At 32.6% G+C, this 22,799-nt stretch overlaps 1 protein-coding gene across 8 annotated transcripts in view; it reads left to right on the forward strand.

The window, feature by feature from the left end:
* LOC117172443 overlaps positions 1-22,799 on the forward strand; it is a 157,996-nt gene that overhangs the window by 129,195 nt on the left and 6,002 nt on the right. The window contains exon 1 of one of the 8 annotated variants that reach the window (XM_033360431.1): positions 19,100-19,260. The exons of 6 other annotated variants lie outside the window; for them this stretch is intronic. The gene's annotated coding sequence lies outside the window, so the exon portion shown is untranslated. Of the gene's footprint in view, positions 1-19,099; positions 19,261-19,601; positions 19,623-22,799 lie in introns of those variants that run through there. One more of the 8 variants, XM_033360447.1, reaches the window with a different exon arrangement.

Below are 22,799 nucleotides of genomic sequence, written 5' to 3' on the forward strand. Positions count from 1 at the left end.
TTTACCTAATTTAAATAGAGACTAGACTGTTGATAATTTCTGTTGGAAACTTCCACTACGTGTATCAGAAGTTTATTTCTGAAACGTAAGGTAACTCTAGAATATATAATGTTTCATTTTTCAAATTTTTATATTAAGAAAAATTCTGTATCATAATTGCGGCTGGATATCTCGACACATGTTTAATGAAAACATTTCAAAAAGAAATGTAAATCATTTCTAAGATCACTTGTTCCTCGCAAAAAAAGTGCTGACCAAGCCAAAACTTTTTTTAATATACAGTATATAACTCGCGTATTCACGGAATCCATAGAATTTGAAGAATTAATGAAATTCTCGAAATTCATGGAGTTTATAGAAATCACGCAATTAATTGAATTCACGCATTTAGCGGAATTCATGGGATTTAAGGAATTAAGGAAATTTCAAGAATTCAAAGGATTCACGGAATTCAGGAAATTGTGGAATGAAGGAAGTTCACACAATTCTTTTAATTTACGGAATTCGCGGAATTCCTAGAATTCACGCAAACTAAAGAATTAAATGAATTTAACGAATTTACGGAATTCAAAGTATTTAAGAAATTCTCTTTATTCAGGGGATTCACGATATTCAAAGAATTTGAGGAATTCACGGAATTCACGGAATTCAAGAAATTTACGAAATCCAGAGGATTCACGGAATGTACTTAACTCATGGAATTCATGAATTTCAAAGAATTTACGGTGGATATGAAATCCAAAGAATTTAAAGAATTCACGAAATTCATGGAATTCACGCAATTGACGGAATCTAAAGAATCCACGGTATTCACGGTATGTGAGGAGTTCAAGAAATTCATAAAATTGAAGACATTCACAGAAATTGGTGAATTCTTTGAATTCAGTTAATTCCATGAACTCAGTGAATTACATGAATTTCTTGAATTTGACAAATTCCATGAATTCCTTCAATTTCATGAATTCCATAAATTTCGTGAATTCTGCAAATCCAGTGAATTCCATGATTTCAGTGCTTTCGGCGAATTCTTTCAACTTAAAACTAAAAATGGAATAGTTAAATTTTCATTTAAAAATATGATTTTTAATTTTACAGAACGAATTTTCTTTAAAATCGTTAAATTTTCAACAGCAAACTATGAATTATGAACCAAACAGAATCTAGAAAACTTCGAAGAATTTTTTTCTTCATTTTATATATATTTAATAATGTAATGTTTGAAAATCTTTTCAAATATGCTCTCAAAATTAAATTTTTAACCTTCCCATTCCTTAGAAAATGCTGTGTTCAGTATTTAAAAATTTGAAATTATTTACGAAATTTAAAAAAATTCTTAATATCTATTTAAATAATTCAAATTTTTTCTGAAATTATCAAGAAGTTACATGTAAAACTTTTTGACGTTTAAAAAAATTTAAGAATGTTTTAAAAACATTCAGGAATCTATCTAAGTTTTAAAATATTGTTAATTTGTTCCAAATTTTTCTAATTTTTACATGCTTTTTTAACATATCTTTAAACATATTTGTAAATATTTCAAAACATTTGAAGTGATTTCATAAAATGTAAAATAACGTAGAAAATTGTAAAGAAAATTTATTTAATTTTTCAAGATTACAAATTATTAGTGAAATTTGTTAAAAGCTTACAAATAATTTTTATCTTAGAAATATTTTAACAATTTTTAAACAATAGGTAGATTTTTTATGCTTTAAAACAAGACATTTAGAAATATTAAAAAATTTTGAAACGTTTACAGAGAATAAGATAATTTTCTCAAAATGTCTGGACAAATTTTAAATGATTTTTATTTTACAAAACGTATTTTAAGATCACATTAAACAAAATTGAAACATTCCAACAGAATGTTTCAAGGAGTGAAAATTAAAAATGTAATTTGGAGAGAATATTTGGAAAGATTTTAAAACATTGGGATATAAAATAAATATAAAATGAGAAAAAAAGAACAATTTATTCAAAGTTTTCTAGATTCTGGTTTTGTATATATCTGAAATCATCAAAAATATTTTTTACTTTTCTTTTAAAAAACTTAGGAAAGTTATCAAATTATAATTTGAGTAAACTTTTATCTTGGTTGAAAAATCTTTTTTGGTTGAAAATACAACAATTATGTCGAAAATTCGTCTTTTTGGTTTCAAAATTTATTTCAATTGTTAGAAATTTAATCCTTTTTTTTAATCACAACTGTTTCCTTTCAAATTACAATTTTTTTTATTTCTACTCATTTTTTTACTTTTAGTATAAGCTGTTATTTATCTTTTTGATAAATCATCTGTTTTTGTTCAAAACTAAACTTCTAGTTCAAAATTTAAACGTCTTTGTTTAAACTTATATTGTCTGGTTTAAAATATATTATTCTAGTTAAAAATTCATCTTTTCCGTTAAAAATATAATTATTATGTTGAAAATTCGCCTCTCGCACAATGCAATTAAAAATTTAAAATATTCTGAAACACATACTTTAAATTTATTTTTAAACCAAAAAATCCTTAATTTTTCCCTGGGATGAAGAAAATTACATTATCTTAAAACCTTACACATCCTCACAAGGTTCAAAATTAAAAAATTTTAAAATATACGTTTTTTAAATTCATCGATATAAATTTTTTTTAACGTTACCTACAGTCCATAAAAGTTTACACAAGTTCACAATAAAACGTTTGGCAGAAAAATGTTAAGAACAGAATTATTTGTCAATATTAAAAAATTAAAATCAATTTTTTTTCTGTCATCAATAATGTTTAGAAACATTTACAAATAATTATACTTGAAAATTTTAATTTCCTAAGTTCATTTAGTAAATTTCCAAATATAGTAAATGGCCGAATCTGGAAATTCGAGCAAAAAGACAATATTTCAATTGGTTTTTTTTTGTTAAGAAGTGCGACCGAAGTGTGTGGTACTACGGTTGTATTGTGTGGTACTACACATGCGCTAATATACAGTAAAGATACATAGGGCACTTAGACTATGTTACTATGTGCTATTACTAGAAGGGCGATCAGAGTGCGTGGTACTGCGGTTCTAGCGTGTGGTACTGCAGATACGTTAATTGACAATAAACATATAAAGAGCACATATACTATGTTCAAATGTGCCATTAATAGGAGTGCCACCAAAATGTGCGGTATTGCGATTTTAGTATGTAGCACTGCAGATGGGCTAATATGCAAAAAAGATATAAAGGACACATAGACAATCTAATTATGCGCCACTACCAGAAGTGCTACCGAAGTGTGTGGTATTCTAGTTGTAAAAAGATTTTGGAAAACCATAGGCCCGAGCAACGATGAGAAAAACTGACTTAAAATTGATTACAAAGACAAAAAGTGGAAAGAAAAACTACTAGTCCAGGAAAGTAAAAACAAAATCAAAACCGACAAAAAAAGAAAATGCAAATCGACTCCGAAGGAAGTTAGTAACTGTTTTATATACTAGCGTTTATCAGTATGAAAAGAAGTAGAAATACAGAGTTAGCCAGCATGAGAAATAGCAAGGGTAAATGCTGCATGATACAGACAGGACACTATATGGTTTGAAAGACTCCTTTTAAGAATTATTTGGAGGGTAAGCTGCACAGCGATTTGCCAAATAATATGATGTAAAGAAGACACAATTTCACAGGTATAAACAAAATTTGTTGGGATGGTTTGGTCAGGTTGAGAGAATGAAAGAGTGAGGTAGTTTAGAAGTCCCATTTTCAACTGTGAATATTTGTCATGCTCATTTTACATAAAATTACATATTCATGAAAAAATAGATTTTTTCTCGAACTAAAATTAAATTTTTTTAATGAGACACTAAACTTATGATTTCTTTAAATTTTTAGGATTTGTTTATGATTTATGAATATTTTAAGAGTTCTTTTAATTGAATCAAAATAGATTCACCTAAATTTCTTGAGTATCTTTTTATTTATATGTTTCTAAAAAGAATGTCTTAAATATAAGCAATTTTAGAAATACATACAAATTTTGTAATCTAAAAAAAAGAATAGTTAGAATCAGTTAATGAGATCCTAATTCGAAGAGACATAAAAAGCCATAGAAACACAAGAGCTTGCACGATAAAATGCATGGACTTGACGGAAACCAAAGAAAAAATTCCAAGACAGAAAAGTGTGGCAAAAAATAGTTCATAAGTTTAGAAAACTTGATTACCTTAAACTGCCGTAAAATAAAAAGATTTTAAAAAACGAAAATCATAATTCCATTAGATAATAGAAATTTCTGCTAACGTACTGTCGTCATTTGTATCAATATTATATCACGGGAAGAAAATATAACTGATAACTTATAACGTGACATAGAACTTATTTCAGAATCTTCAAATTGTTTGTATATTGTAAATATTCACTTTTTAAAAAACTTTCTTAACTTCAACAACATCAAAATTGCATAATTGTCAATTATAGATACTTTTTATGGGGGTGGGGCGTAATGTTAATTCGTGCAAAAAAGGCACATTTTTGCGAATTTTTTTTACGACGCAGTTGAAATATATTGAGTAGAACCAATGGTACATTAAAGTATATCATTCGAAGAATATTTTGTAAAATTTTCATGTAGAAATATTAATAATATGGCAATGAGATCAATTATTCTAAAGCGTCTCTTGAAAATGTAGAATTGCGGTGCCCCTCATAACTCGGTGCTGCATCATCATAAATCAAAAAATCAAAGTTCTTTCGTTAGATAATTGTTTTCCCCAGGTAACGCCAGGAGAGTATTACAACAGTATTAAATTTTTTTCATTATATCATGTTTTTAGTTCCAATAGAAGTTATACTGATGACTTTTAAAAAAAGACCTGATGTGTTAGGATCCGTTGATAAAAATTCTTTCAATTGTGACCACAGTGTACAAAATTTTGTTTCTAGAATATCGCCTACAAGATGCTGCTTTTCCTCCATCTCTAGCAGCTGCTATTGGCTGTTTGATATATCATAGTACCTACAGGCTTTGCTCAGTGTGGAAATAGTGAGGATATTGAAGAGAAATACTTAGAGGAATTGCGAATGGTCGCACAAATTGGAGACGCAGTTAAAGAGAGAAGGTATAAAAAGGTATGCCAGTCGTCAGGGAATCGGGTTCAGTGATGAAATTAAAAGTGTCAACTAAACCCTGTGATATACGGTGTCTTTGCAGCACCTTCTCTTGCTACAAGATGTTTCAAACAACTAATTCTAGATGGTAGTTCATCTTTTTCGCTCGCAGCAGAAGCCTTAATGAACAAGTGCTATATAAACAACCCTCTCACCGGCGCTGATAGTATGAAGGAAGCGAGAAATTTTCCAGCCAAGATCCTGCAAACAGAAAGAAAGGGAGGTTTCAAGCTACAGAAATAGGTTCCAAATCATCAACGAATAGTGGAAGACTCAGTGGATACGAATAAATAGGAGAAATTAAAATTGGACTCGGGAAAAAATATTTTAGCATTATCAGTGTGCCGGTACTCGAGTAAGGTTCCTTGATTATCTTAACTATACGATCCTATCGGTACTTTATCACCTGTAGTTATACTAACAAAGATAAAGTTACAAGAAAGCCCCAAATGAATTGGAGATATCATAGATCTGCCATCAGTCACAGCGAACATTGCTCAAAGATTGGGATATAGAGAGTCTAGAAAGTGCTAAAAAATTACAAACATACAATTTCATGGATTTTTTATGCTAGCACGAAAGTGTATGGAGATTATATATGTCTAAGTGTGACAGCAGAAGGAACGTTTTGGTTTAGCTTTTTTCGCAAAGTCCAATGTAGCTCCATTTAAAGATTTGTTATTGCCAAAGAGAAAGTCATGCGGCGTAATCCTGTTATCCAAACTGTACAAAAGTTTGTTTGCTCATCATTGATAAATGTTCGAGGAAAATAGAGTGGCGGCAAACCATAAGTTAACAAACGACGAAGACTAGTTTCAAGTTTCTATAAAAGAGAATCCAGCAGACTTAATTTACATGTGTCGACTTCCTAAAAAAGTTCCTAAATAACGAGATGTATAAAAAAAACCTGACTTCAGACGCAGAGTGAAAATATCCGATAAAGTAACAAAACTGACAGTGAAGAACAATAAAGAAAATCTAATAATAATCCTCGTAGCCAAAGGAAGGAGTGATCAGAACCCTGAAATTAATATTCGTTGTTAAAGAATTTGCTGAGATTCATAGGTTACTTTCTTCGATTAATATTGGTTGGGGAAAAACTAATTTCAGTTTTTTCATGTTTTCCAAAGCGAATTTATTCAAATCAATTTCGAACACTTATCAATAATGTATGTGCTGTTTTGATCGATGACCTTTTGCCATTTTTCTGGTAAAACCATGATTCCGTCACTGTAGAACTTCTGAGGTTTCTGTACGAAAAACTGAACCCAGTGACTTTCCCAAGCCTATTTTGAAGCCAACTTTACACCATTAAGAGAGTTTTGCAGAGACCGAAAACAAATGGTACTTGGACGGGGCAAACTTCGTGTTATACCGTGGATGCATAAAAACTTCCTAGCCAAGATGTGTGTGGTCTAACGTTGTCATGATTGAGGAGAACGCCTTTTCCATTGGTTAATTTAGGCCATTTTTCCATTGCTTGCTTCAATAAAATCAGTTGTTGACAGTAGAGAGTCTTATTATTGGTTTGGCCAGGTTCGAGTAGCTTATGAAGAACAATTCCTTTCTAATCACACCAAACACTCAGCATAACCTTCCTTGGCGTCAATACGGGCTTTGCAACCGCTTGTAAAGCTTCTCCGTGCTTCAACAACGATTTTTTTATACATTATTGTCGTACCTGATTCACTTCTTATTGCTCGTAATAATTTGTTTCAAAAATAGCTCGATTTAGTTTCGTTTCAGCGGTAATTAAAAAACGGAAACTCGGGATATAAATTTTTCACTTTTAATTCATGTGGAATCCAAGTATCCAGCTTCTTTTGTTATCCAGTCGTATGTAAATGGATTAAAACTGTTTTATGGTCGACATTTAGTTCTGTAACGATGTTGCGAGATTAAATATATCAATTTACTTATTTTTTAAAAAGAATTTCATCGACTTTTTTAACAATTGACTGGGCAGGGCCTATAAAAAAGTAATCTCTTTGGTCCAGCGGCAAGAATTAAACGAGGAGATTGAAAGGCTGTCAAAAAATGAAAAATAGCAGCTGGGTAAAAAAAAAGAAACTGTATCCTATATTGACAGGGGGATTCCTGCTTGTCGACGGTAAAATAAAAAATCTCGATGTGAGATTTGATGAGAAATACGCAAGGGAGATACTTGATTGTCGTTCATGCGGGCAGTCTTAATTTATTCATGTCTTTACGATTTTTGTTATTGGAACAGCCTTAAATCTCAAAACAATGAACGGGTCATAGTGGGAGTGGGGGAGGGGCTGCCGAGTTGCCGGGCCCTGGCTGGCATCCCCCGTCGGTGGCTGCCCGGCCCGGGTTGGTTTCCCCTGACCCTCGGCAGTAGTTTCAGGCTCTGGTCAGCTAACTTCATAGTTGCTATAATCTGCTCTCTACAAATTAGATATAGGTCTCGTGATCAAGGAATATCACGCAAAAGCGATTTACGCTGTAATTACCGCTATATTATACGCGATTGAAAACAATATTAGCTTATCGATAGTAGCGTTGCAGTTAGAAAAATACTGCTTGCATGTGTGTGATGTTTCTTAGTTACACCAAAATAAGTATCCTGTGTAATTGGTAACTTGCCGAAGGTACGACTCTCTGTGACATAATTTTTCAAGCTTAGGGAAACGCAGTTTAGGGAACCTTTCTTTATAAAAGAAAAGATGCATCGAAATAGGAATAAAATCAACCTATATGTAGCTGTTTTTTATGGTTATCAATAAAGGCAGTATCATTTATAATTGGTAGAAGATTTAAAATCTTCAGCTTTCCTACGTTTCTTAAGAAGATTGTACAGTGGTACAAAGTTTTGAACTATAAATAGTGAAATGAATGAGCCCTGCTGCCTCCAGTTATTAGCGTTTCCAAACTTGATTTTGCAACAATTAAGTTACACATTAAGTAAAAATCTGAAGTTTTGCAGAAAGTCAAATTTGGATTTGTTATAGGTGTAGTTTGGCAAGGCGCCTCATTAATAAACCAAATTCGATTTGAAGTAAAATGCTGAAAACAAATTTCACTCATTTAAAAAAGTTCGCCTTTCGTGAAATCTTGCATCGTTTAAGATAAAAATTCGATAATTCTATTTTGAGAAAAAACAGTTCACTCAGCCACAAAAGTGTTTAATCCGCCCAAACTTGAAGAATGCCTTCCTTATAGAAGGCATAATTGAACAAGAAATTGAAAAAAAATATGAAGACATTGTAATTTGTAATGGACGAAAATCATTTGCTTCTGGGCAGATGTGATGTTAACTTTTTTCTCGCTCTCTGCTTTCTTTTATGAATACATGCAGATAAAAGTATGACGTCATTGGGAAAAAAATATGCCCGAACTTCACATAACAGAATTTCTAATGTTAGGTAATATGTAAACGCTCCAATGAGAGTAAAAGTTTTTTATTTTAAGAAATAAAAATACGTTTTACATAACTTTTTATTATTTCAAATTATTTTGAACAGCGAAATGTATATACTTATTTTTTTTAATAACAAGATAAAGAAAGAAAAAAGTGTTCAGCATCTTATCATTGAAACTCAAAAAATAATTCTGAAAGTAATTCTGAAAAATATTTATTCTTGAAATGGAAATTTGTGCGAAGTTAAAAATACGAGATTTGTCGGTTATCAGATGTAATGTAAGATCCCAAAGGATACTTCATTTTATATTTCGAAAATGTAAATATTATTTTTCTTGAATTTGAATCAGTTATGCTATAACAAAATTAGATAATTTGTACAGATATTTTTTCTTGGTCATAAATAAACAGCAAATAAATCTTAACCATATCATTATAATTAAAAGATAATCATCAGATTTAAAAAATTCCAAAAGGAGTATATGATGGGCATTATTTCGAAATTTCTCTGATCCGACTAAAGCTTCAAAAAGTGTAGTCCTATTGGATGGCATTTTATGGAAAAACATTTTTGCAATTTAGATAAATATTTATTGAGGGGGAGGAGACATTTTTTCCCTGAATGACTTCAGCTATTTGTAAATTTTTAATGCTAATAAAAAATATTGTCCTTAATAGTTTGAAATTCATAAAAATGGATTATTTTAACCCCAAATTATGAAGGTCAAATATTAATTTTTTCAAAGAACCATTATGATAACAAATTGCCGTATATGATAAATCTCATATTTTTAGCTTTACAAAAATTTCCGATCAAATACATTTTTTGTCTTCTACATGTCGAAACAAAAAAAATATATTTTTACAATCATTCATAAATTTCAAATATTTATTTTTTCAAAGAATGATGTTGACAAGAAATTACCATGTACGATAAATCTCGTATTTTTATCTTTACAAAAATGGCCATGCTAGGGTTAAATATTTTGTATGATTACTCAGAAATCATGTAATATTTATTTGTGTCCTTGGTTCAGATTTAGAGAATATGATTTGCACTTGATTTTTTAAATTTATATACATTTTAAGAATAATTTGCTTGATATCGCGATGCCTTGAATGCAAGGTTTCGAAACGATAATTTTTCTGAAAAACCGTTAAACTTTAAAGTTACATAAATAACTTTAAATAACTTTAACATAGGCGGTTGTAACGCCTTCTAAATTTTTTAATGATTGTTATTTTATGTTTGTATAATTACTTTCTGCATAGATAATAAAGACAAATTCCTTGTGTGGAAATGATTTCTTTATTCTAATAATTAATATATTTTCACAATAGATTGTCATCAATAGCATCAATCGTGTTATTGTTTATTCTAATTTTTGGTCTATTCCGAGTTTCTTTCAAACTGCCTTTTTAGTCGATAAATATTCTGTTCACATAGAATCCAATATTGATTTGAGAATCTTCCAATGATTGGATAATTCCAATGATTGGATAATACCAATGATAAAGTTTTGTTCTCAGCATACATATTAATTTATCAAAATTAAAAATTTATTTGGTTCAAGTCACATTCAGAGAGTGTTTCAAATAAAGCTTTTGAGATTTTCCCGATGAAATTTGCTAATCTTTTTTGCATCCGTGTGTTCCTAACTACTTGTGTCTGATTACAATTTGAGAGTTTAGTTGGTTCTAACTGCCCTTAACTAGGTTTAGTTTTTCTTTGGCGTACATGAAGTTCCGCACGCTTGTTCTGGTCTATTACCTCCAAACTTCTGTTCCATTGTTGTTAAATTTATACGTATAATTAATCTTTATTGTGCGTGGTGAAGATAAATCTTGTTGATCTCTCTGATATAGATATTTCCTTTTGCTTTCTTTAATACACACTCTACTCGAATCCTTTCTAGGGTTTACCTCGGTAGACATTAGGCCATATTATGTGCGATCCCTGCCGACTACAACCTTTATTTTCGCGTACTAAACTACAACCTTGGGACCGATTTTGTATTCCTGCAGGTTTACAGCTTATAGGCACCAATGCCACTAATAAGGGTCGTCGACCTTCGACATCCTGGTTGGCATTGGTTAACTATCTGTTTATTTGCCTGCTGATGCAAGGAGAGGATTCACTTTCTGGTGCCTATTACCCTTTTTCCTTTCTTTCTTATTTGTACACAGGATTCTTTCAACAAAAGTGACCACCGCACCGCATTTTTTATGATTTTGTAGCATCGTTCCCACAATTTTTTATAGAGTCATTCTTTCACCGCGTGATGTCTCCAATCCTCTTCAATCGTGAAGCATCAGAAATGGTTTGAGGTGCCTATATCTCAAGTTGGTAAACAACATACTGGAGTGCAGAACACGCATACGGGCTCTTCGCTTGCTTCTGCTGGGTCCAACTATTTTGTGCATGCGCCTTGAAAGTTTAAGGTCATAGTTTAATGCCATAGTCAGACAGCCAGTCACCAGTTTGTCTTAAAACCTGGTAAACGTTCGATCTAGTACCACCTTGATCAAAAAGTTTTGGGACTTTATTTTTAAAATCAAAAATACAAGTTTATTCATCATAATCGATATTGTCCTCTTCAAGGTACTCCCCATCGACTGCAATGCACTTATGCCAGCGCTTGATCCAATCTTCGAAACAATTGTAAAGCGTTCCGCGGAGCGGTTTCTTGAGTCGATCCAATAGGAAACAGTCGCAGGGAGCCAAATCAGGTGAATTCTCGCAATTATTATTTCAGCAATAATTAGGACGTCATAAGCCACATTCCAAAGAACTGGTCGGTGGCCGATTCTTGTGACATACCCGCGGGGACCTCCTTGCTTTTGAGACCTTCTCCTGTATCGAATATCAACTCTTTCTTACTCAGGTAGTCGCTAATGAGTCTCACCAAGTATTGCAGATCCTCAAATTGTTCATTCAAGTCTTTCAAAATATCCATCCACCTTACAGAATTGAGTGCGTTTTTGACATAGATTGTTTCCATTACGCATACTCTCTTGGTCTTATAGTATTCTACCCCATGCCTTTTTTGTTGCTTCCAGCCCCTATTTTATGGCTCCCACCGTAGATCTCATCTCACAAAAGTCGTATCAAGTATGCAAAGTGGACGATGAAAAGACGGGGTTACATGTGATCCCTGTCCCTCATCAAGCAGCTTCATTCGCTCGAATTTACACCTTGCACTGAGAACTCTGGTCCCTAACCATGCGCTATACATGTTCAAGAGGAGATATGGCTATTCCTATCAAATGAACTCAATGAATTCATTGGGTATGCCATCCAGTCCAGGCGCCTTTAATTGCCTTGCTAAAACTAAGTGTGCATTCTTCTTTTTCTTGCTCAGAGACAAAACCCTTTTAGTACCATCGATTCTTGCGGATCTTTTTACTCTACCGGCCTCGATCTTCCTGTTCTGTTTATAACAGTCTCTTCCATATTCATTAGATCCATTTCCTTACCCGAGAACTTCTATCAGTTTGATTTGCTCTTCTTTATCGCTATGTTCAGATATTTTTTTGCCTTGCATCTCGGTTTTTTTCGGAAAAGTTCTTCCAACTTTTCATTTTTTGAGCTTTGCGTCTTAATTTCAGACATTCCTCCCTGAGATAACCCATTTTATGATTCAACCAATATGCTGGTTTTTTGCACAGTCAGTGTTTTTCTGTAGTTTTTATGATCTGTGAATTGTTGTCTCGTGAAAGATCTAGGATAGTGCTGTTTATTGCTATTGAATGTGGTGTATGGATCATGCCTATTATTGTAAAAAAACAGCGAAATTTGTGCGTGACTCGATTAGTTGAGCGTCCTGGCAAACGATTACGTTATTGGCGAGTCAGTGATTCATGTTCTTTGCCATTTAATGATGAATCTTTAAAGCGAAGAAAACATGAAAATGTGAAATTAAAGAACTGATAGTACAACTGAAATACTTTAGTTTTGCTGTTGCTCTGAAATCTCTAAACAGGTGAGATTTGCAATTTGTCTTCTGGCTTTGAAAGTGGATCAGGTGATGAAGTATTGAACTTATTGATATCTGCGTGGTAAAAAGTGCGCTCTGGAATCACCAACTGATAGCTTGTTATGTATACTGGGCCTCACCGCGAGTATTACATTCTCGATGTGTTTATTGACATTTGACCCTGAAAGTAACAAAACAATAACGTTGAAGTTAAGTCAAAAAATTTCCTTAGGTGCAACCCGCATGCGATACTTTTGTTTACAGGAATTAAACAATTATTTTTGTGATTATGCTTTATGTGGTGATTTTTAGCAACCAGGTTTTTCTAAATCGCCTAAATCACTGTCTGGTGGTATTTGTGAAAAATGTTCCCTTAAAATAATTGCCAGCATAGCAGACCCAGTTCCCCTAGCTCTGGACGTGGCATAAGTACTGATGCTAGGGCCAAAATTCTACAGACGCTAAAAGACGAAGTCTTAAATGAGGTACAAAATGCAAAAGAAACTGTCCAATCCTCTACTGCCGTATTTAATAGTCGATTTGATTCGTTGCATGAAAAGTTGTCGGATATAGACACTCGTGTATGGTCTCTGGAAAACGAAATGATTAATGTTAACGCTATAAGGAATAACTTCAATGTTATTACACAAAGCCTTTCTAATAAAGTTGAACTGGCCTGTATATGATAAATAAATGACAAAGCCTCCTGGAAAAAGAATTTAGATATATTTAATGCAGATGAGGTTCTATCTCCGTCAGTAGGGAAGGAGTTTGAACTTCCTACGATGACTGATCGTCTGTAAAAAATACCTCCTTTCTCTCAAATCTCTGAAGCGTTACTTATGGATAAGAATTGGTAAATATTCTATTAGAATCCGCAGCCATGGAGTCCTTTCAGCAGTAATATATGCTGATCTTTCTAAGGCATGCAAACTTGTTGATCATAGGATATTATTTTCTAAATTACAGAAACTGGATATACCTGATAGTAGCATTCAATTCATGCAATCTGACATTTCAAATGGGAAGAATTTCGTTCATTATGCATGTTATAACTCAGCACCATTTTGCTCGTTATCTGGCGTTCCGCAATGTTCCAGGTTAGATCCTTCACTATTTTCCATCTATTTTAACGATGTAGGGATGATGTTTGATACAACGATCTCCTACCTTCTATAAGCAGATGTTACCAAGTGTTACCAAGATTTTCTTTCCTATATCCACTACGCAAGACTGTAAAAATTTTAAAAAACCTTAAACCTTCTCAACTCTGGTGCATTTATAACTCATTTGATCTTAATACAGCAAAATTTAAAATAATAAAATTCACAAGAAGAACTGATACTAACTTACTTTTATGACCTTCATAAATAATTTGATATCTAGCGCGAATGAAATCCTTGGTTTTATCTAACCTACAAGCCAGAACTTGAAGTCTACCATACCGTTCCAAATTTTATTCAGTGCATTGTTACGATCAAAGCTTGTTATCTGACTGCGAGCGAAGAATGTCAAAAGAGATTCCTTAAATTCTTAGAATACAAGCGGAGTGGTAACTATCTATCACCGGGTTAAGACTACGAGCAGCTGGAATCAAGATTTTGATGTGTGTAAGCGAAAGAGCAGAAGGCTATTTGCATCTTCATTATTTTTATTCAAGGTAGTGCATAATCTTATCAAATGTCCATACATCCTCTCGTCGCTGCCATTGAATGCACTTGGTAACGAAACAAGAGAGACTATCCAAGAAGGGAAACCATTGTTTTACCTTTCGATCCCAAGCACTGAGAAATGAATTATCCTGCCTTCTCATTACCTACTCAATTTAATCTCCTGTTAAAAAAAATATAAGCACACTGACTTATTCAACGATTCTCTTTTGAAGTTTATAAAAATATAAGCGGCTACTACAATGTTAATACGCAATAGAAAGTATCATAACTACGCTATGTATTCAAGAATTATATTATCATATTTTTTAATGGAAAAATCGTCATTATTAATTGTAATGACCCATTATCTAATTCGACTGTCTCAAAATATACTATTTAGGAATTATCTTATCAATTGTATAAGGTAGTCCTGTTAATGTTCCACGAATTTGCAATATAACTGTGTGATAATCTGTATTGTAGCTACTGACTTTTGGGTTTATAATTTTCTAAAACTAAATAACAAAGTTCTAGAATTCCGTTAAAATTTAACCAGTTTTTACTTGTCGGGTTTTATAATAATTCTGGATGCCATAGAAAGAAAAATCTGTTAAAACTTAAACATCAGACTTTCGAAATCAAATACCGATATTTCAAAGGAAAGAATCTATTTGAAGTAAAATTAAAAATAACCCCAAATCTTACCATTTTTAATTTGAATCGTGATCGGTTGCCCGAAAACCTAATTGCACAATAACAGCACCGACCAGGACGCGTAACGCGAACATTAGTTTCCACTGATTGTACCGAAAAAAAGATATGCAATCTATCACTCGCGAACCTCCTTTGAACCGCAATATTTAAAGGCACAAGAGGAATTCATGAGGTATAAGAAGCGCGAAGATGAACTTCCCGTTTCTCACCTGTCAAAAAACAAAATCCTAACCATACGATACTATTTAAAACACAGATATTTTTACTCCAAAAACCACGCGGAACTTGGAGAGCTGGCTGAGCGTTTTGGCGTTATCACAAGTTGCAATACTTATAACAGACCATCCAAACTCTCCGCCAGAAAACAAAACCTTTGTATACCTCGCTGTACTGAAAACTTTTTTTTACTCGTTTTTTGAAGCACACAATTTTGCGTGAGTTTCGTCACGCATTCAGAAGGAGTGACGTCGAACAACGCAAATTAAGCCAGTTCGCTTCGTAGCCCGGTTCCAGTTGAGCCAATGAGCGCGTCGAATTCGTCTGGGTGGACCTCTTCCACCAATCGGTGTCAGCGTCTGTGGGACTAACGAAAATCGATACCTTATATCTTCTTTCTGGAGCTCTAATGATTTGCTCCGCTCCTTTCCAAAAAGGATTGCGTATAACTAAATCATTTAATCTCGTGCCGAAAGTATCACCACTTGTGCAAGCCCGGGCATGACTTTCGCTACATACACGCCGCGCCTGTCTACAGCCTTATTGTATTCTATGACCAGATGTCCTCGGTTACTTTCATCTCACAACCTTTCGCTACGCAAAGAAAAGTGTCGAGGGTATCTTTAACCTACTGCACCTCAGTAGCTGTGTGAAGTTTTGGATCTGATTCAAATATTAGTGTTGTATGTCAGGTCAACTACATTAAGACTCGTCGCATCGAAATCTTCGGAGGGATGTAGTTCCAACTCGTAAACTTCTCCACTGACCGTGATAGGTAGGCGCACGCGCGTAAAAACGCATAAGACTCCACGCGACAGAAGTCAGTGCTATATGCATGAAAATTAACCGGCTTATAACGGCCGCTGAAATGTTAGGGCCTTGTACATTTTAAGTTACGTCAGTACCAGAAGGTTTAGCTAGATTTGTTTTTGTGACCTGCCTCATCGAAAGAGGAGACCCAGTTCCTCTCGATCCGACGAGTCTTACTGTATTTTGTTTGGAAATTTTCAACTAGGATATAGTTCATGAATTTCAGTGATATTTTTAATCTTTACTTTATTGTCTGATTTATAGTTTGGATGCTTTCTTACTATAATTTCATCAATTTTCTTTTTCAGTTTTTTCTTTATTCTCTATTTAAAATTGCTGCTAAGACTGTCGTCCCTAGAGCTGTGTTTTTCATAGTATCTTTTTCACATCGTTTCATTCATTTTGCTGAATCTCTTCGCGAGACTGCATTTTAAGTAATCTGTTAATTTTTATTTTTTCTGGTGACTTAATAGGGTTTGCAATACTTATTTATTAGAAAACTGATTTAACGCTTATTTATGTTGTAGCTTCCATCAAGAATCAAATCGCTTTCTTCTGTCGAAAAATTTTATTATTTTTCTGCTGCTTCTATTCAGTAGATTTTAGACACCTTTCTGGCGATAGAGTCACCGATGATTCCAGCTTCAGTTTATCGAAAATTGGCATCTACTATATGAAAGAGATGTTTTTTCTTTGCATATGGTATTTAGGCTGCTTCTGATGACTCGCGTCGGTCATCGATTCTTCTGGGTCAACTAGTATTAGCATTATGGGTCACGTGATTTTTCGTTCCTGTTTCGGTGTAGCTTCTTTGTATATTATCTTGAATTCTATTGCCATATGTTGATCTTCTTGTAGATTATTAGGACTTCATTTTTATTTTTAACCCGATTTCTCTTCTTACATTTAATATGAATCTCTTTATACAATCTTTTTCTTCAATACGTATGGAAATTCTTCTTTCTTTAAAACTTAAATTGTTCTGTATGTACCGCATATTTTAAGATCGTTAAACGCCTGTTTGAACTTTAAATTAAAATCCTTTTTGAAAGATTTGATGTAATCTTTCATTCCGATATCATCTTGTCTGTTTAGAAACTTGATAGTTGTCATGTCCTTCAGAGGTATCTTCATTTGCATATATTTGGTTTGAGTTTTAAGCTGAAATATTTCATGAAGTAATACAAGTGCAGCTTCTGTTTTAGCCCTATTTGTTGCCCTTGAAGGTTGTGTTTGAGTAACTCACTCTGATACTTTCTCCTTTCTATTTAATTAATCTCTATCTGATGCTAGAATGTCGTAATCTTCCTTAGCTGTGATCACCTCTCCCTTTACTTCGTATTTCTTAGCTATAGCTTCGAATTTGGAAAGTCACTGATTGCTTTCTCTTGCTAATGTGGATACATTTAATTATATATTACTCATTTTTAGATAATATGACTTGTAAAAAGTTGTCGGGTCCCATACTGGAAGTAGATGGAGGTGCTTGAGGAAAATATATTTCAGACATTTTTTCTATTTAAAACAGGGAACTAAAATCCTCTTTAAAAATGAGCCGGTACATGTCTTATCAGTTAACTACCTTGAACTCTCTTCCATATAATCTGAGAAAGCTAGTATGACAATTTTCTAATACCGCGGAAATTCTATTTTTCTATTTTCGTCACAATGAATGTCCCGTTTAGACCTCTTACTTGCGCAATCGTGCAATTACTTTTTATTATTTTTTCCCTTATAATCTTCTATTATTTGAAAAATAATAATTTTCTGTAAGAAAGGCTTATACTCTTGTGTATATACTAAAATTTGGCTCACAGATTCCATCATCTGCTTTTGCGCATCTAATTAATAGTATAGTTAGTATATCTGACTTTCGTTCTAGGAACTCGCGGTTTGGGAATTCCTAGAACTGCTGGCGCACGCAGTTTCTCAGCGTGCAGGGCGAAAGATGGTTGCAAATCTCGCCTCGGCACGATCGCAGTGCACGGGTAATCAGTCGAGTATATTGGTCCTGACTGTTTACGTTTTAAGCTTCCCGATTTATGAACGAGGCTATTTGCAGATAACCCTTAACACTGTTTCTGAACCGAGAGTGGCATGTAAATACAGAATTTTTAAACAAAATAGTTAACTAGTGTTTGTAAGTATTTAGCGAAAAACGTATTTGCAAATATAATTCTATGTACACTACCGTTGGAAATTATGAGATCGATTGACGCAAGCACTATTAAAAATCACTGCTGGCTTTGAACCACGATAACTCAGCGAAAAAAAACACAGGGAATTAAAAAAAAACAGTTGGAAAGCCTATGAAATTCCACGTCTAGTAGTTTTTAACTTTTTTTTATCTGTTGAAGAGAATACAGAATGTGATAAGTTTTAAAAAAATTCTAGATTTTCTAAAATTTTGTACCTCGACTTCAACTTTTAGTATGACCTAGGAAAATTGTTGCAAAAATCTGAAAATTATAAGACATAGAGCCTGCAATTTTATCTTTAATTTAAGCCAAGGAAACTTAAAAAATCTTAATCGGTTCCCGAGATACGATTAAAAATGTTCAATCGTATCCGAGTTGAGTTTAAGTCGACGATCACGGTTCTCAGCCGGTCTGCTGCTCGTCTCCTTTGTTGAGGTAGGACCCACAGAGGTGGCGCTTGATGAAAGTTGATTGATGAAAGTTGGATTATTAAATAACCGTGAAAATTTACGATCGATAAGTGCAAGAAAACGAGTTTATATATAGTCAACCATAAAGGAAAAATTGCAAAGCATTTAATAGAAATTGGAGTTATAATAATATATAATAATAATTCCATTATTGTTCACTTTTAATATTTGTGAGTGTTTTTCATATAAATAATTTATTTAGAATTTAGATGCACATTCGTTTGAAAAATAGTTTACTCTTATAACAATATATCTACATTTTTATCAATATTCCAATTGATAAGAATTATAACAAATAAAAAAAAACTGTTTATCATTTTTTTATTCTTTAATATGGGGATAATTCTGAATTGAAATAATTGTAAATCATTTAAAAAACAATAAATAAATTTAAAATGTACAATAATTTGAAATAAAAATTACTGATGAGCAGAATCAAAAGTATAAGAGAGCCCGAATCAAGCGCCACCTCTATGCGTAGCCTATTCGGTCCTGCCTCAACGAAGGAGAGGAGCAGTAGACCGGCCGAGAACCGTGATAGTCGACCAAAACTCAACTCGAATACGATTGAACATTTTGAATCGTATCTCGGGAACGGATGAAGATTTTTTAAGTTTCTTCGGCTTAAATTAAAGATAAAATTGCAGGCTCCATGTCGTATAATTTTCCGATTTTTGCAACAATCTTCCGAGGTGATGCTGAAAGTTGAAGTCGAGGTACAAAATTTTAGAAAATCTAGAATTTTTTTTAAACTTATCTCGTGCTATTTTTAAAACCAATAGTCACAGATTCTTGCGTTCAAGTGTCTAATTTATATAAGCATTCAGAATAATACTCAACGAATCTTCAAAAAGCGTAATACGTTTTAAGCATTTAGAAGAAACTAAGAGTATTAATTATTGCAATAAATTTTTAGCGTTAACAGTGAGAGGTGCCTGACTAGTTTCCAATTAGAGTATATATCTATATATACATATAATGTCGCAACCACTCGCGCTCTAATCCCCTGAGAAACTGCGTGAGCCAGCAGTTCTAGGAAGGTCGAGAACGAGGTGACTCTGAAAACGAGAGTTTTTGTGTAAATAATTTCTTGTAACATGTGTCATTAATTATTCTCCATTCATTATTTAATTGTTATAAATAATTTGTTATGATTTTTTGATTATAAGGATTACAGGCCTTGGACTCTATTAAATATTTATCCTGTTTGGTAGCAAATTTTATTATTCGGTTCAAAATTAAATTACTTTGTCGAAAATTTAACTATTTTATTAAGAAATATTCTTGTTGGGTTGAGAATTCAAGCATTTAATCGCAATTTTTTGTTTCAATAAGAAATTATCCTTTTCTGTTGAAATTCAACCTTTCTTGGTTAGCAATGCTGTCTGAATGAAAGTTAATCTTTTTCAGACACAAGTGAACCTTTGTGTTAATATATCAACTTTTTTGCAGAAAATTAGTACTTTCGACTCGAAAGTTTAATTATTTAGTAGAAAATCTAACTGGTTGGTTAAAAATGACATATTTGATTAAAAATTTAACTTTTTTGGTTTTAAATCAAATTTTTAGTAAAAAATTAATCTCTTTCGTGGAAATTTCGAGTATCAACTATTATATTTTTTAGTACAAATTCTCAAAACTTAATTTTGTTATGCAATGTTCATGATTAATATTCGCGGCCCGAAAATTCAACTGCATTTTGGAAATTCATCCTTTTTTCTTAGAAATTCAACTCTTTGGTTATAAACCTATAACTAGGAAACTAGCATTACATCGATTGTTCAAACTGTTTAATTAAAAATGTATGTAATGTGTAGAAAATTCTTCCTTGTCGTGGAAAAGTCATCTTCTTAGTTGAACATTGAACTTCTTGGTTTGAAATTTATGAATTTTGTTCAAAACACGACTTTTTATTACAAACCTAATCGTCTGTATTAAAGATTCCTTCTTTTTCTGATTAAAAATTTTTTTTAAACTGAAAATGTTTCTATTTTGTTGATCATTCAACTGTGAAAATATATTTAATTATTTAGATTAAAATAAAATTTAAGATAGCCATTTAATGTCTGTTTTAATAATCTTGGTTTTTTCTTCTAATTGCCTAAAATGTGTCAGGCGTTTAGAATAATGGTTCAGTTACTTGGACGTCAGGTAATTACTATTTACATCATCTAAATACCCATGACGTAGATAAAGAAAATAAAAATAAATATTTATTATAATAAATGTTCTACTAAGTCTATTATACCTATTATATTTCAGTTTCCAAATAATATGACTTTTGATAACTAAAATATAAATTCGTCAGAGAGTAAATAATTCAATGCATTTAAATAATTATCTGCTTATCTGTACTTCGTAATCCTTCGTAAAAAAAATGGCGATCGTTTGCAGAAAAATAGCCGGGTTATAAATTTGTTTACATAATTTTTTCAAGATTGAGCAATTTGTGTTTGTTGATGTGGTACCATAAGGGAAACATTTTACAGAGTAAATTAAAATGTATAACGCTGAAAGAAGAAACTCTGTTGGTTTAAAACTGACAAAAATCTGTAATTGTTTCTTAGAGTAATAAAAAAATACCAATTGTTATTAGGTATTGAAAAATTGTACATATTATTTATTGTTGACAAATTTTCAATGAACACTGTTAAAAGAACGGAATTTACATACAGAGAGAAATACATGACTGAAACACGTATTTTTTTATAACATTCACAACCAATGTGTATTTTAAAAATTGCTAACTAACCATTGTTTCAGGTTATATTTTGAAAAAAATGCCTGGAAACGTTTCTAATTTTGAGGTAGCTTTTTTGTTTAATAATTTGCTTATAAAAAATGCTTAAGTATTTCAACATGCTTTTTATTATTTTTAACAAAGGTCTTTACTGGTTTTATAATATACTAAATAAATAGGCACGAGTCATTATAAAACAATGAGAGGTATCCTAAGAAGATTTTAAACTTGTTCTTAAATAAAGAATTAAGATTTTTCAATTAAATCATTGGCTCTCAATGTCATTCGTTTCTTATAAATTGTCACGTTCAGATATTGCCTACTCCCACCTCTAAAATTTTCAAGGATAGTAAATAAAATTCGCTTCTTTTATCGCTTTATTATCTCAAGTCCATTTCAACATCTATATGTAGATAATAGTTTTCGTCAATAAAGAGATAATGACTGGTATATATACAATCAAAATATGACTAACATCTAATTAGTACAAGTCAAGACATTTAATAAAAATCAGTTTTCTGTCTTAAGCAAAATGAGAATTTGTATTTGTACTCTTCTTTTAATTTTTGTAGTTCTTCATTCAGTTGGTAAGTCGAATATAATACAATACCAAAACCACGATAGAAAGCTCCATGTCGCATTTGGGCAGCATGCAGCGCCACGTCGCGACGGAAAGCTGTAAACTGATCAAAGGCGACGTGGAGCGGTATGGGATGAAAGCGAGCATCCGCATCAAAAGGCACCTTATAGTTAGTATCGAGTTACATATTGGGTCATAAAGCCGGATAAATTCCTGGCATTTTAAATCCTCGACAAATCCTTGAGATGGAAAAATGTTCGCAGTGGCATTTTTGAAATTGGAAACTGAAACCCAGAAATAATCATTTTGACCTTGACCTAGAAAAACGCGAACATCTACTAAACTAGAGCGACGTAAATGATTATCAGCCCCCTTGAGAACCCCCCTCACCCTTCAAATAATGGTACTGTAAAGAATTTACACAGAGTTCCCCGTCACGCGCTCGCTTGAGCTGTTAAGTAATTTTATAACGGCCCCTTAGATACAGATATTTATGTGGTGAAGGTTTCCATTCTAAGGTCCGAAACTAAATGCGGCCATATTTTAAGATATGAAGAAGAAACTAAGTAGACGTGAAGTGGCTTTTTTGACGCATTAACCTGCAATATTGAGCGTGCTCGACTATATATTAGCATTGCGTTACGCGCTCGGGTTTTATACGTCCCTAATATTTGTGCATGAAACTTTTAAGAGAAAAGTTCAACTCATCGATAACTGTAATTTGTTTATTGTGTACTATCTTTTCTAAAGCTCCTTCGGCTTTCACGAACACAAAATTTTCACGTATTGCATGCTTCGCTCTCGATTTTGTCCAAAATTTGAACTTTTCTACGCTGAGAAAAAGGTTTATTCGTAGTTAACAAATATCTTTATTTGCGCGATTGCCTTGATAATTTGTTAGATGTTAACAAATTTATTATTTGTTAATGTGTGTA

The sequence above is a fragment of the Belonocnema kinseyi genome, chromosome 1 (genome assembly GCF_010883055.1).
Source record: "Belonocnema kinseyi isolate 2016_QV_RU_SX_M_011 chromosome 1, B_treatae_v1, whole genome shotgun sequence".
NCBI classification, from domain to species: domain Eukaryota; kingdom Metazoa; phylum Arthropoda; class Insecta; order Hymenoptera; family Cynipidae; genus Belonocnema; species Belonocnema kinseyi.